We start from the raw sequence: 16,854 nt of genomic DNA, 5'->3' as shown, positions 1-16,854 counted from the left end.
GCTTATTTCCCCAGATAAATGTTATGTAAATTGGTCACTGATTGATAGCATTTATTAAAATTCCAATTTAAAATGCTAATGAAGCAATGTCCATCTATAAGTATCAGGTACAGGGTAGGTAAATTTTTATATTGGACTATATTGGAATATTCTCCATGTCTATCTCGTTCAACCTTTTCTGAATTTAAAGTTAATTATTTTCAAATTGGACAAAGACAGTATCCCTTGAGAATAATCAAGGGCTTAATCTGAACACAGCTGAGCAGTCGCAGCCACCGCCCATGGGGAAGAAAAGGGAGAGATGGTTTTAAACACTTTGCATCGCTGAGAAGTAAAGGATGGTTTCCACATATATCTTCCCAAGAAAAGACACAAAGTTTTGTGGCCACTCCCATCCATGCATCAAATCACCATCATCTTTTAAATAGAGAAGTCCACAAAGATTTCTATATAGACATATAATAAAGCACACATCAAACTATTTTTATCTACTAGAGTTTGCCATATTGATGATGTCAGGAATAATGAGCATATGGTACTGCCTTCTATAACTTACGCATTTCTTGTCAAAGATCTGCAGATTCCCTGTAGTTCTATGAACATACACAATCAAATGTGCTGAATTATGTGGCTATTTCATATTGTGAATAAATAACCACATGGACTCACACTTGCGCTATTAAATGAATTTTACTTACAACAGAATTCAGTTCTTTAGGCATAAAAGCCTAATGACTGCGCACCACAAGGAAGATTTTTAAAAATGCATGAACCAAACCAAATCAAAGCAAATTGTTTTTTTTAAGTCCACAAACGAAGTATTACTTCAAACTGGTACCAACTTAGCTTTAATATTAAGAATTCTTGTGACCTCTCTGCTTAGGTGAAAAACCTTAAAGAAAAATTGGGAGTTTAAACAAAACGAGGATGATTACTATTACTGCAAACGATGAAGCACCGAATCCATATTATTAGAGATACTAATACAAAATGAAAATCAAACACTTTTAGCTATTCTAAAGATGTGATTTTGATATAAACTAACATAGAGTACTTCAAATGGCTGTCACGATATTGAGCATTTGACCCATACCACTTGTACTATTTCTCTAAGCTCCTTTGAAAAAGGAATAGTATTATCCCATTGTACAGATGAAGAAAGCAGAGCAGAAAGAGATTGATAATGGCCCACATAGTGATAAAGTGCCAGAGCCTAAACTCAGCCCCAGGTCCTGATGCTGAAACCATTTCACTAAGTACTAGTTTTCAATTCAGCAGTTAAACCTGGTGATAGGAGAGTTCACTTTCTAAGTCAAAAATATATGAGGATAAGTCACACTGAAAATTTAAAAACATGATCATCAGTTGTAAAAGAAGATAACTGATAGATTTGGGAGTTGGTGTGGGGGAAGGCACAGCACATGACTTCCTCTGTTTTGAAGGTAAGGTAACAAACTTGTAAAGGTAACTAACGGTGGTTAAAATGAGAAGTAGTGCACATACTAATGTTCTCTTCAGGCTGGAGTCTTGTAGAGGCAAGAAATAGTGAATAAACTCCTGAACACCTGATTTAGGGATTGGTATAGGTCAATATGTATCTGTCACTCTAGAATTTGTCTAAATGGACCTTGGTGAAAATTACACATATAATTGTAAACATTTATTTTCTTTTTAAAATAACAAATATGTCAAAGAAACCATCTATGTCACCAAAATTACAGTGTATGGACATCAACTGGTACATAATAATTGTATAATTACTTTAGTTACATGCTGTGAATAAAATTTTAGATTTTATCTTCTGTTTTGCACAGTTTGTTAGTAGCACAGAAATCTCTAACAGCTATGGGGACTCTCTTATAAGCTGATATAAAACTGCATTTCAAATCACATTTCTGAGTCCTTTTTCCAATCAAGTTCAATTATTATTTACACTGGAACAAAATAAAGGTTTGTAATAAAAAAAAGTCTTGTAATAAAAGCCAATTCATAATTTTCACAGATGTCTCCAGTAAATCTGAAAGGCTATTATAATATCTCGGTAATTCTTTGATTTAACCTACAGAAAAATCCACCCACAATAGAGCCATTTATTTCACAACTCTCCGAAATGACCCACATCCAAGATCAATTCTAAAAGGTAAGTTCTCTTCTTTATTTTTAAAGGCGTTATTTCCCCCCCAAACACAAATGACTTCTGTAATCTGATACACGATGAAGCCCTAACACTCTTCTTCCAATCGTGTTTGTGGTGTGTCAAAAGAACTGTGCTTATTTTTGTCCTCATTCGAGTGACCTTGGGCAGGAGCATGCTGGGCGCTCTGCAGCCCAGGCAGGCAGGGAAAAGGAGGAAGCAGGACCTGGGAGTGTGTGAGGAGGTCTGGACTCCTTGCAGGGGGCAATCAAGCAATCCACTGTATCCAGAAGGCTTAGTGAGCGTCAGCCCAGCGCTGGCAAGTGGCCAAGTGAGACGGAAGGGGCTAAGGAAGGGGCACCATTCCTCCCCAGTGGTGAGAGCAGAACAGGGGGCAGGAGCTTCAAGAGAAATCCAGATGGCCAGCCAGATTTCGCTGGGGGTGATATGTCAGGAACTGGGTACATGGCAAGAGGTGAGAACCCAGGTCAAGCCAGCGGGTCTCCAAGGACAATGTTTGAAGGGAGTCCGTGGTAGACTAGTGCAGAGAACCCTGGTTCTAGCAATGAACCTCCAGGACTGGGACATGCACGAGTGGCCAAGGTAGAGGAGTGCCACTAGTCCCTGGCAGGTTGGATACAAGGTCTGCAAGCAGCAAGACTACTTCCCAGGCCCGCCCAGGGATGGCAGCGTTTGTCCATGCTTGGCATCTTGTTGGGGATCATCTTGTTTTTAGGGTTAGAAAATAAAAATACATGGGGGGGGGAGATCCTTATCATGTATTCTTTGACAGTCCATGTTTAAGAAATGTAAATATGATATACAGAGATGACTGAATTGTTTGAATTATGGAGTAATGTCTTCAATCTGAACAATATGTTTCCAGCCATCATTCCATTCACCCAAGCCCAAAGCATAATTAGTGTTAGTTCTCGAACACACATTTTCCATTCAATGTCAAACAGCAAGCCAATATATCTTTGAATTAAGTATATTACTCTAAACACTTGGTTTTGTTTGTTTGGACACCAAGAACTAGTTCTTCACTGGGGGTTAGGCATGAAGTGATGTCAGGTGGATAGTTGTCTATAGAGACAGGAGCTGCCAATGGGTCAGGTCCTTTACATGGTGGACAGATTGTAGAAATCACATAAACTTCTATAGTCACTCTTTAACATTTATAATATCAAAATTTGAAAATGAACCCCTATGTATTAAGATCATTTCTTGCAAATGGTTTAACAAGTCTTATTGACAAATAAATCTGGATAATCAATAGTGTATTAATTTCAGGTGTTTGCATGATAGTCCATATGCCTGATACCTCTTCTTTTTACCTGGCCAGTTTCTGCTTATTCATGACTTGGCTTGGAAGTCAGCTCCTCCATTTCACCTTTCCTTGTCCACTATGAATAGTTTAAGGACTTGTCATTTGTGTTCCCATTGAGCTCTGCAAATATCCTTCACTAATATTCATCATACTATATTCTGCTGCCTGTCTGCTTGTCTGTAAATCCTTCCAGGCCATAAAACTATGAGGGCAGGGGCCATTTCTTTGCTGAATCCCCAACATTTAGCATAACACTTTGCATAAAAGAGACACTACATAATGACCGGTTGAAGAAACTAGTTGCTAATTAAAACGATTCTGTCATTTGTATTTATCACACTATTCTGTGATTATTTAGTTCTCTCTCTTTCTCACACACACACACCACCCTAACCTAACCAACTTTTCAAGGGCAGAGACTGACTTAATGGCACCTACCACCATGGATAGCCTGAGGTCATTATTTTTTTTAACTCTAAATGTATACCTTTCATTATAAAGATCACAGTATTATAAAGCTGGACATAAACTGAATATGTGATCTGATTTGGTCATTACCTTCTGGATTCCCCAGACACATATGAATTTGTATTTTAAAAAAACACCCTACCATGCAATGTCCATTTCAAGTAATACATTACAATGTTTTATATTGTTACCCAGGGTAATTCTATTCTGTGAGAGTCCAAGTTAAATCCCCAGTGCCCCACTTTACACCCAAAGGCTCTTGATTGGTGTTCATAGAAACAAGGAGCAGTGGGTCACTGTTTTCTCAATAAGGGCCCTTCATCTACTTGAAGATGATTATTCTTAAATCTTCCCTTAAGATCGATGTTGTTGTACTATAGAATCTCAATTATTATTATTATTTTTAATTTGACCATTTCCTCAGGAGTCTAATTTTCATCTCTTTCATCATCTCATTTTCTCTGAACCTCCTTTGTAGGATGCGGGGAGGGAGTGGGTTGAGAACCACAACCTATGTTATCAGGCTCTAAATAGAGAGATCTAGGTCCGGGAAGAGAAGACAGTTCTGCAAAATGATGGAGGGAAAGGAAAGTGAGTGAAATGAGCATGTCATTGGATATGTCTCGTTAACTGCGCCAGCCAGGAGTTTAGAGATGGAAAGAAGGTATTTAGTTCTGTAATGTGCGTTGAGTAACCCATTCCATACAGTGAAAATCATGAGAGTAGATGAGATGCGAGGCAAAGAATATACTAAGTAAGCCAAAGGCCAAGCCTGAATCCTGGGGGGTGCTTACAAATGGGGGTCATGGAGAGGAAGTTCAGGTCCCAGATGAGACAGAGAAGTCTAGGAAACGGGAGGGAGTCCGCAGAGCAGCCCAGAAGACAAGTTTCGAGAATCGAGGCAGGGAATGAAGTGCATGATGATTAACCAAGCTACGGGTCATGGATTAATACTTACAACGATTGAAGTAACGTCCCTGAGGTTGGCAGAAGCAGCCATTCATGACCTAAAGGAGAATGATGTCTAGCAGAGTAATGGGGTAAATGTCACATTTAATGCGGGCTGAAAAGTCAGTGGATGGTAGGAAAATGGAGACAGACAGTCTACCAAGTAGGATTTTTCTTAAAACTTTTAGATTTGAATTTGATTCGCCTTTATTGAATGTCTATTATGTGCCTGGAGCACCTTAGCTATTTTCACACGAAATGCTTTTTTTTTTTATCCTCACGGGGCAAGACTAGTTTAAAACTAGTACAGAAAACTGCATTTCCATTATTTAAAATGCTCTGTAGGAGGAGAAAAGTATGGGTTCTTTTAGGCAAATTTCTACCTGGGTTCCATTTCAAGTTTGTATAATATGGGTGTGCTTAGGGTCTTGCTAGGGGGCAACTTCAGCAGATTAAGGGAAATCATACAAAGATACAGCTCTGTCTGAGAAGAAATAAATTATCTAAAAATGGCTAAGGGGAGGGAAAAGTAAAAAAACAGGTAGAGACAGAGGCTGTCAGGTGAGGAAAATTCCAGCCATAGCATATCTAGCTCCTGCAGTCCTTTAGCTTCAGAGGGACAGCACACTTAGGGACTGCTTCTTTTATCAGAATTGTAAGGGGAACTAGGTCTTTCTAAAGATCTAGAATGGCTGAAAGGCAAAATAAGCACATTTATTGAACTGATGCTAAGCAAGGTGATTATAACTCCTGAGGCCACAGCAGACAAAAGATTTTGAGCAATAAGGCAAGTGTCCAGGTGAACATTTCGATCCCAGACCATGTGGGTGTTTCAAGGATGCTTGGAGGCAATGTGACTTCAAAACAGAAACCACTGTGAAAATATGTAATGCTGTGTTATTTTTGGCCAAAGGCCTTCGTGAGACTTTCAACAAAAGGTCTGTACAATGCGATCATTCAGATGAATTTTAAAGATTATGGCAGAGCCAGTTAAGAGTATTTTAGAATTAATTTCATAATATTACTCATTAGATCAATATATCACTGTGTCACTTTAACTGGAGTCTAAGATAGCTTTCGTTCAGATGATATAAGCAGCCAGGATTAGCAGGAAGGCTTTCCCAGTTCAGCACAAGCCCACTTTGAATAACTGCACATTTTCTGGTTGTATTCTAGAATGGATGTTGGATGAATTTACCTTTAAGGAATTTCTGGCAGAGTTTCAGAATGATGGTTAGAATGGGGAATTTTCTAACAGGCAAAGAACAGACTAGGTTGTGATTAACAGCAATTTATGATTAGTGAGAAAGGTCTTAAATTATATGCAGGCATTTATTCCATACAAAGCTTATTCTCTTGCTGGGGGATTATTTCTAGCAATTTTAATAAAAAACATGTAACGTCATCATCAGTGTCAGGAAAATTCATGGCTGCAATTCGGATAAGACAGTTCCTTTTGTCCGTGCCTTAGGTTATTTGAAGAGGCACCCGTGAAACCGAAAATATAACAGGCTCACAGTGAAATAAAAGAACCTAATGGGAAAGATGAAACTTCAATGGTTGGCAGGTTGAAACCAGTGAAGAAACATCACAGCCCCCATTTCTGGGATTTCTCCACTTCCCCGTGGTCCCCAAGATTCAGGAAATTTGAGTCCTGGACACAGATCTTCTTTTGATTGGCTGTGTGACCTTGCTCATAGTAATAAGTTCTAACTCATCTGGGCCTCAGTTTTTCCCTCCAAAAAAGAAACCTCTCAGGTTCTGAATCCTTTACATGGTCCTCCAGGAGTCTCTTCCAGTTTCTTTCATGTCTTAGGATAACAGATTTCAGCTACTGGATATTTAAATTCACTCATTTTTTAAAAAATGTTTTTTCCTTTTTCCACTGTCTTGAATGTTTTGTTGCCTGTCCATTCAGTTATCAATTTACAGACCAAATGTTTATTTTGAAGAACGAGTTAAAGGGCCCACTCAGTCACTTCCAAATATTGATTTCTTAATGCAGAGGTGATCTTGAAAACTGTGAATTATTGCATCTTTATTCTACTCCATATATTAACATTCCATGGGTCAAGATACTAGCCACGTTGCATTTCGTACATAAAGTGATTCCAATATATAGAAGATTGGTGATTTTCTAGAAGCCAAGAGAGGTAACAAGGGTGTGTGAGCTGTATAACTGCGTTTGTTGTCATATTATTAGTGGCAATTATGTGTTTATTTTTCCTAGCTGAGATTTATGTATCTTGCAAGGTCCGTTTCTTCTAATGCCCCTGTTTCCTATCTACAACTTCAAGTAAGGTGTTCTACAGATAGAAGGCTCTTGGTATGTGTAGTTAGAGCGCACCACCAGTTTCCTGCCTTGAAGAGAGTAGACAGCATCACCAAATGTTAGGACCCCAAAGAAACTCAGAGCTCATTGTTCAACTTGCCTGCCTTCTCGCAGGGTAGATGGTGAGTATGACCCTAAAAATAGACATCTTCCTAATTATTAGTGATCGTATTGTTAACATGATCCCTCCAAACTCCCTTAAAAGCAAAGAAGGAGAGAGAGGCATTATAATTTACCTAAAGGCATCTGTTAAAGCAAAGGAACCCGTCAATCGAAAATGAGAATCTCGGCAACATTCACAGGTAAACATGCCACTTCCCAGTCACCTCTGGTTAACATGAAACTGAAAATATCACTGTAACTAGCAGGAAAAAGAAATGTTTTCCTAAGCCTAGATCAGAATGGTTATAATATTCCACTTTTGCTTTTTTTACTTCTCAAGGATCAAGACTTTCCAAGGAGTAAAATACAGATCAATATTCAATTTTCCTCCAATTATAAAGAAATAAGCTAACTTCAGGTCTTCCTGATATCCATACCAACTGAATCTGCTGCTATTTGCTCTCATGAGAGATTAACTAAGGATCATCTTCCTCTGCAGAGATGGCAACTACATATGCCTAAAAAGGGAATATTTGAAAATTCTCAAATTCAGTCTGCCTTTTTCCCTATCTTATTTCAAATCAATTTCCTATTTTCTCACATCCCTCCAGGCTGGCAGATGCTACTTCTGGGTCTTTATCTGGCCCGAGGAATAGAGGCAGGCATGCAGTTGCCCGTTCAGCTGATGCCAGCCCTGCACCCGTGCTAGAGACAGAAGGTCTACTCTCCATATTACAAACAGCTTCCAAATGCCCTTGTCTTCAAACACACCTGGGTCCACAGGTTGTGGTCCCCTATCTGGTATTTTTTTAAATTGGAATTAAGAAGTTTTTTTCTTGGAATAAAGGCTCTTATTGAAAAAAGGAAATACTAACAACCAAGTCATAATTCAAGTCACTACAGGAAAAAAATTCACCTGTACTGTAAACACCCAAGATGGCAAAAGTCATGGATCAAACCGCATGCGTAGACCATCTGAAGCGATGCAATGAAGGGAACGCAGCTTTCTGGGGTGGTCTGGCAGAGAGCTGACTCTCCTCTGCACAAAATGTAACTTCCTGAAAACCATGGAACCGGTGAAGACCACCAGCAAAGACCATGAAAGGCTTCCCCTCATCCCCCCGGGATAGACAGCTGCTTAGGCGGAAACGGCGTCTAGCGTTCTTGATGTGTTTGATGGCATCAGACGCTTATTGGTATACATCCAGAATTATATTTTTATAGACTTCAGCGATGCCAGCAAAAGAACAACTTGCATCCTAGCAGTTCCCATGGGGATGCCCCACACCTTCTCTGTACCCACTAAGGCCTGTGCCCAGACCATAAGCTCAGCTGTGGGGGCCGCTCTGTGCCTCTCCGTGGTGCCCAGCCTAGCAAAGCTGACTGGCCAGCACCCTGTGCAAGGGCCACCTGGTCCTCTCATTGAATTTCTTATAGTATATGGCAGAAGAAAAATATCACCTGGTCTGATCTGTGGGATATAGTTTTTATAAACTCAAGGAAAATAGGAGCAAAGAAAAGGAACTTTAAAAATAACATATACTGATATGCTATTCTATTTTAATTCCTTGAAGTATAATTGCAAAATTCTAAATACAGTCCAAGCTGCATATTTCATGAAACCAGAGCTCTCGTCTGAATTCCCCCTTTTGTTTCAGCGACGGTTGCTCACAGTTGCCTCTGCTGCGTCAGAAGCAGCGGTGGGACTTCTGTTTTCACCAGTGCCTCCAGCAACCTGTTTTCATACTTGTAAGTCTGGGCAGCTCTCCTACCTGCACCCATAACCCCCTCTGCACTCCCACTCCAACCCGGAGTCTGGTCAAATCTTCCTACTGACTTATTTGCAAATGCTCCTCCCATGTTCAAATCCTCCTTTGCTCCTACTGAATATGGAATAAATCCAGTCCTCAGCGTAGTTTCGAAGTGGACCATTCTTGTCTTACCTCCCACTTGAGAATACGATTTTTCACCCACTTACCCCTACCCTGTGCCTACCCCTGAGCATGTTCCATTGCTCCCTCTGTCTAGACGCCTGCCGTCCCTCCCTCCCTCCCTCCGTTCCTCCCCTGTCCCCCCTTTTCACTTTATCTCTGACTTCCATAATCATGGCCATCTCTCAAGGCCTAATTCACAAATTATGTTATTTCACAATTTCGATTCCCAGCCAGACTCATATCCAATCTTTTAATGTCATCAATAAGATGTCCTACAGGCATCTTAAATAAAACATGTTCAGAGCTAAAATAATCATCTTCCATAAGCATCTATCTCTCCTTGCACTCCCTGTGTCAGTGAACAGAACTTCTGCATCTCTTCAGATGCCCAAGGAAGAAACCTCATCTCATTCTTCTCTCTTTTATTGGCACCATTTTCTTCATCCCCACATCCCATCCACATGGAGGGGAGGCCCTTCTCCGGGGTCACTATTTTTCTCTCTGTTGTCACTATCTTCCTTAATGCAATCATCTGTGTTTTCACCTGGATGCAACATACCTGGCTCTATCCCTGCCTCCCCGAACACATTCTTCACACTACCTTCCGAAACACTTTTCAAAAAGATAAATACAGTCATATCAATTTCCTGATTGAGAAATTGTAAAAGGCTCTCCGCTGTCCTTAAGATAACATCCAAGCTCCTTAGTTGGGTTAATAAGATCTTTTGTGATCTAGCTTCTTCTTGCAGTTTTACTACAGTTATGGTTTCTGGCACTTTGCAAAGGATATTTCTTCCCTTTAGGATAGCATCCTTCCTTGGCTAACTTCTACTGTCCCTCATGCCTCAGATGTCTCCTTTTCCCGTCCTGAAACCTTTCCCATCCCCTCATGGCTAGATGCCACTTGCTTATTGCATATTCACTATATTAAGAGCATATAACAATCATGGCACTTAGTACATGGTATGCATTGCCTTAAAACACTTCCTATTATTAAACATGATTGCCTTAATATTGGTTGAATTAAAGAGTAAACATATAAAACATTTAACCTGAGATAACCCAACATACTAGAGAAAATATAACAAAGATAAATCAAAATGCATGCTCTTCTAGGGGGATGCCAAACAAGATGGTCAACATAAAACACATTTTGGTTTCAAACTTACCTTAAATGTCCTTTTGCTCAATTTTTGCATGCAGTAATTTAATCCGTCCTTTGGCGTTTAATGTCATTTTCTTCTCAAAGCCTTCCTTGACCAATTAGCTGACATGAATCTCTTCTGCTCTGCATTCCCCTGGCTCTTCATTTCTGATTGTACTGCAACATAATTCCTAGCACCTGCTGTGGCCATCTCGTGGGCACTTCCAATGCAACATGTCCAGGGTCAAATGCATCACACGTCCCTCTCACCCCCAAAGTCATTTTCCCCTCTTGTCCTTGGTATTTCAGTTCATACTGCTCTCTACCTAGTTCACTAAGGAAAACTTTCCACTGTCTTTGCAACTCCAACATACAATCCAGCATCATGCCCTGTGGCTTCTGCTCCTTCAGTAGGTCGCAAATCCCCCCTCCATTTCTGTTCACAGAACCACGTTCAGATGTGGCTCCTCAATGTGTTTGGCCTGGAGTTTTCCAACAGCACCCTAAATATTCTCCCCCTGCTCTTTCTTTCTTCTGCTCTGTGCCCCCTTCCCACTGCAAAGTCATCTTTTGGAAACATAAAGCTGCTCATGTTTCTGCTTTGTTTCCTACAAAGCCAAATGTCACCTCCTCCACAGGTCACGTCGGTGCTTGGACATCAGGACCTGCCTCTCTTCAACCCACCCTAGAATCTGTCTTTCTGAAATAAGCAGCCTACAGCTCCTTAAACATAGCGTGCCTATTAGCAGGGTCAGTGTCCTAAAAACATTCTTCTACACATTAACTAGCAGACTCAAATAAATCAAATGTTTCCTCTACCTGCTACCTTTTGTTACCCTCCAGACGAAACAGAGCGCAACATCATGCACCTCTGTGATAGGGTCGAACTGGGGCGTGATGAAAGCCAGGGATCATGGGCTTTGGAGGGAGACACACCTGAGTTCAAATTCTGCGTCTTCCCCTTGCTCGATGTGTGTGTGATCCTGGGGGGGGGAAATTTCTTGATGTTTTAGAGCCTCAGGTATGTATGTAAGCTAAGAATAATATCAGACCTATGTCACTGGATTGTTGTGAAAATTATATGAGCTAATTCATGAAATGTACCCCATCATAGCGTTAAAATGTAATAGAGTCTCAAAGGCGGGGCTCCCATTTATCATTCAGTCTCACACAGTATTTAGTATGTATAGACACTGAATAAAGTTGGTTTACTTGAACTGAATTTGTGGCAAATTTTGAATTACCATGGTTAATACACCTGTGCCTGTTAGAGGACCATTTGATGCTAAAGTTATAAGGATTTAGAAAGTTGCCAAACATCTACACTGATCATTTGAATTTGGTTTGAATCCTCAGGTAACATACTTTAACTTCTTGAAACAGTATCCATTTTGCTTCCCGGAACAGGGAAGCACTTATATTAGCACAATTCCATTATAAGAAATAGTTACCATCAAAGATAGGAAAATAATATAAATTATTCCTGTTGTTATTTTTTTGGTATTATTTACTTCCTGTTGGAGAGATTAAAATACTGTGCTAGGAAGATTTAGAAAAATAAAATATTTAAAAATTGCATCATATATTTTTTAAAAGTATCTTTTATTATTGAAATGTATGCATTCTGATAGACTATATGGGCTGCACAAGTCACATGAAGCCTTCTAACAGCCCTGTTTTGGGATTTCCTGCTTGGCTTCATGGTATCACTCTTTTAACTTTAGCTGCAGCTGACGGATGCAATCGGTAGCTGGATCACAGAGAGGCAACTATTGGCGGGGCAGCTTCCATAAAACGGTGTGCCGTGTTCGTTCTGCCCAACGTGGCTGCATTCCATACTGGCTGGAGACTAGACTCCCTTGTTCAGATCCTGTCTTTGGAAAGCTGGAATCTGGGGTGTAACAGAACATCAATCAGCAGTGGTAGGAAAAGCAGATACAGAGCACATGCGGCTCAACCAGGTAACTGACCAGGTAGCTCTGGGCATCTCGCTTCACTTCTTTGAAACCTAATGGGATAGCTGCTGATAGGTCATGATTGACATTCATTTCTTACGGGCATATTGAAATGGATTTCTGTTTTTCTCTTTCTTTGCCAAGTGTCTTTATAATAATTCCTTATCACCCAGGTAACCTGAGTACCTATATCCCGAAGACACCTAACGCATCAGCATTCTGAATCCAAGTTGGTTTTCCCCGTATCTTTGGTCAGTTAATATTTACTCACAAAAACTGAGCCTATCAGCAATGTCTCTTTAAAAATGTGTTGTATTTATAGCAAATACATTAGCATGCATTTTTTTTTTTTTTTTTTTTACTGCCAAAATGTTTCGAATGATCATCTGTCAATCACATTTTTCTTTTGTGGGAACAGAAAGGTCAGCAAGTTGGCAAAAAAAAAAAAAGGAGAAGTGACAGCTCTGGATAGGGTTTTGGTAGGTGGGATAAAAAGTCACTTCTCATGTACACAGCTGCGTGTAATGAATGCAACATGTTTGAGGCCTATTCTTGGAACGGTTCCCTTACATTTTAAACTCAATGTTTCTTGGCACGATTTCTGGGGCCATACTGTGTATGTGTCTGAATTCCTTCAGCCAAAACCTCTTAATATGAAAATTCAGCAGTATTGCATTTTGTGTAGATGTCATGACTCAAAATCCAGTCTGTTTTATGTACCCTATGAATCAGGACTGATCTCTGTATTACTATAGGCTTATTTTTTGCACAAAGTGATATTTATCTATGTAATTTTCCATAGCCATAGATAAAGATGGGCACATATATTATCCTGTCGACTTGACGTTTACAAAGAATATATATGGAGGGAAAGCATTTTAAGTGAATTAACAGAAAATACATATAACCTGAACCACAGCCTGACTTTTACCTTAATGAGTAACCAATCCATTGCAGAAAAGAGAGCCAAACAGTTCCATTCTGGGGAATCCGGCTTCCTCTCTCTCCCAAAGGAGAAGTTCCTCTCAAAATACAACCCCTTTACCCCCCACAAAAGAAAATTCTCTCTTGCTTGTTTAAAGTCTTGATCTATATTCTAGAATTAAAGCTGTATTTTTAAAAACAAATTTTCAGAAAGACTACAAATATGATCTCAATTATTAATATATTTGAGGAGTCAGGGGTAAAAACAAAAACCAAAAGAAATAGCACAGACCTTACTTGATGGGTATTAAGTAAAAAGTCGAATATTTTCCCAAGTCAAAAAAAAAAAAACTCCACAAGTTAAAATGTATGCATCCAAAAAACTTTACTGACTGGGTCCCCTGAAGTCACTCAGCACAGAAAGAATTTGAATATCAAATCCAAACATTAAAACAAAACAATTTGAAAATAAGCTAAAAATTATGAACAGATGCCTCAGTATGGAAGAAAATTAGAAATACAAATATGCAAACTGAAAGGCAAATATTTTGGAAACATGATTGGAAATTCAATGTTTTTCAACAGAATGAATATGGAGGTATTATGTTTTCTGTCTGAAAGATTGGGAATTATTCTATAAATTCACTAATCATATTATTTTAAATGAATACTTGTGAAACTATTAACTCCAAGTTCAGAATTGCACAAAGTTTAAACATGCTTGTCAGGTCAAATTATGGGATAATAACAGGTTTTTATACAATATTAGTTAAGGAAAATGATCTGGGCCTTTAACGATATTAAGACATTGAAAGAAGGGCTAAATATGAAGTGTAATTAGTTTTGTCACAAAATACAGTAATGACTAACTTAGTCCCTATTTGGTTTTAACTTCTGATAAAAGTATGATTCTAATTGTCCAGAGTCACTTGACAATATGATCAAGATGATTTAAAAAAATCACTCATGTTTTTGTTCATATTTCTGCAGGGGTTTACCTAAGTGTCAGTGATGGAATGACAGTCCTCAGTCATTATCTCTGGTAGCTGTCTTAACTGTCTTCAGGTTGTTTCTTTGATTTTATGATGTTTCTAGAATAGGCTAGCTGTTTCTTCATTAGACTTTCAAAGTCAAATATTCAAAACTGGATAGAATACAACAAAGGCGGAGCAGAGGATGCCACCCTAAAATATGCCACTTTGGTGTGTGGGTTATTTTGAGCTAAAGGCAGAAGACCCAGCAGTCTCAAGAAATACTTTTACCTCTGTAAACGACCAACAAGAATTCAGACAGGAGCCATGGCCCAGCAAGACAGCTATTACCAGAAGTAACTTTATATCTGAAAGACCTAGCTATGTGGCGAGGCAAAGGCATAATTACCAAGTTACATCTGCCCTTCTTATTGTCCTGTGAATTAGCTCCCATCCCTTTGAAGCCCCAAACCCTATCTCATTCCCTCATTCATATAAGCTCTGCGGCCTGACTAGCCTTTGAGTCTTTTATTTTGGGGGCTCCTTTATGTGTGCAATTATATTTTTCCCTCTTTATCTGTTCTATGTCAGTTTAATTATTACATCAGCCAAAGAACCCGGAAGCACAGGAAGAAAATTTTTCTGCCCCTACATATAATGACATCTTCCGTGGTTCTCCAGGAACTGCCATGAAATCAATGACTTTCTCAAGTAAATCCATTATCTGTCACTGCAGAACACTGAAAATACCCCTAATGACTGAACTTACGGTCCATGTGTAAATATTGGCACTGCTTCAAGTCAGAAGAGACATTTACTCCCGAACCAAATGATATTTGGAACATTTTGGAAAGAAATGTATAGTAGACCATTGTAGAAACCCTAATATAGTCAATTTCCATTTTGAGTGTTTTTGATGCAACTTTCGGTTGCAAATTCAGTTGAGTTCATTCAGCAAAAGAAGGCAATATATTCTGAGGGAAAGCATGGAGGCACAAGGTTTCAGAGATTAACCAGGGATCAATCTGGCCATAAGTAACCATCCTTGTGGGCACTTAGAAACATCTGTGTTTCATCAGAAACTCCAGAAAACGCACTGCACACCACAATGAAAAAATTTCCGTCAGCTTCTCTCCCTTTTTAATGGAATGTTTTACCAAGATTTGTTTTATATGTTTGACAGAAAATAAATTACTGAGATATAGGAGATTATCTAAAGATTTGTGAGCCTTGCAGAGAAGGTTAATATGAGTTAGACAAGATCAGCATTTAGGATATGTAAGAAATAGAAATACTTCCAGTAGTTGTCTTAGGCAAGCAGAATAATTGGGGTGTTGGACTTTTTTTTTTCTTTTTTTTGAGAAATAAAAACAACAAATATCTTCCTTGATTGCTTCAGAGACTATAATTGAGTTCCACATAATCCCCTAAAATGACATAAAAGGCTTATTTTCTGAAGCCACTGTTTAAGCAGCACAGCAGCTCTAGTAGATGAAAAATAAAGAGTTAATGAGTCATATGGTTATTGTTTGGAGGATTTTCTTCATTAATGACCATTAAATAATGTAAGAATGGATATTCTTGAAAAATCCGAAAATAAGGATCAGTGTGTAAGCACTAAATTTTGATCAGATATCTCAGAAAACTTTCTTATCTCTATTATATTTACAGAGAGATCCATATTCAAGAGGAGAGTCTTTTTCTACATACTATTTCCATATATCATTTTGGGCATACCTAGTATCCAAAAATAAAATACAATTTTAAGAGATGATGGCAGCAAACATTTAATTAGCTCACAAAAATGGCGCTCTCTTTCTCCCTCTTAATTCCTCTTACCCTTAATTATATAAGCCAACAGCATATCTGCAGACTGAAGGGAAGATGATGAGGATGGTGACACCCTATCGTGCCTACAGCAAATGCACTCACTTTTCTGTGAAATTAAAAAGAGGTCACTTTGGTTTATTTTAGGCAGGTTATAGAATTTTGTCCACGCATTGTTTCCTTGAAGAGTAGTAGCATCCAAGATTTAAGTAAAATCCTCAGATTACACATGTGTTTTGAACCTTCCTACATTAAATATTTTTGGTCATGTAGATTTCTAAAAATTCAGGCGTAAACCAGAGGTGATAGCAATTAAATAGTCAACATGAAAAAAAAGGGTAGAAACATAAAAATCACCAGAGAAAATAACTTCCTTCAGTATTTTCTTTGCAGAGGTAAATGCTGGAAAGAAAAGTGACTTGGACTGAGAGCCTCATATCTGAGGAAGATGAAAACGCCAATCGCCATCAAAGATTTATTTCGTTTTACACACAAATTGATAAGAAATATTCCATTTATATGTTTGCTTTTCATCGTTTTTTCAAAAAAAAGCCATAGATGAATTGCTCCCTTTAATGTGTTTTAAAATTTTTGTTGACCTTTTTCTACTTTATTGTAGACAATCATTACTTGTCACTAAATAATAATATTAGAAAAATTGGTCCAATCAACCATGTGAAATAGAATGGAATGACTATTCTTAGCTTATTTACCTCTAGGGTTTTTTTCTCTCTCATGTGTTTTATTTTAACACTCAGATACTTTTATAAGTGAAAACTGCTTTT

At 38.6% G+C, this 16,854-nt stretch overlaps 1 protein-coding gene and 1 long non-coding RNA gene across 10 annotated transcripts in view; both read right to left on the bottom strand.

Annotated features, from left to right (window-relative positions):
* TENM3 (teneurin transmembrane protein 3) overlaps positions 1 to 16,854 on the bottom strand; it is a 1,816,466-nt gene that overhangs the window by 299,119 nt on the left and 1,500,493 nt on the right. The window lies entirely within an intron of this gene.
* Positions 11,976 to 16,854, bottom strand: part of LOC130684412 (uncharacterized) — a 40,487-nt gene continuing 35,608 nt past the window's right edge. Inside the window, exon 2 of the long non-coding RNA XR_008998677.1 lies at positions 11,976 to 12,283. This is a non-coding gene — a long non-coding RNA (uncharacterized LOC130684412). The remainder of the gene's footprint in view (positions 12,284 to 16,854) is intronic.

This window comes from Manis pentadactyla, chromosome 7 (assembly GCF_030020395.1).
Source record: "Manis pentadactyla isolate mManPen7 chromosome 7, mManPen7.hap1, whole genome shotgun sequence".
Taxonomy (NCBI): domain Eukaryota; kingdom Metazoa; phylum Chordata; class Mammalia; order Pholidota; family Manidae; genus Manis; species Manis pentadactyla.
Note: the sequence above shows the minus strand (reverse complement) of the source record. Positions and strands in the feature narration are given on the sequence as shown.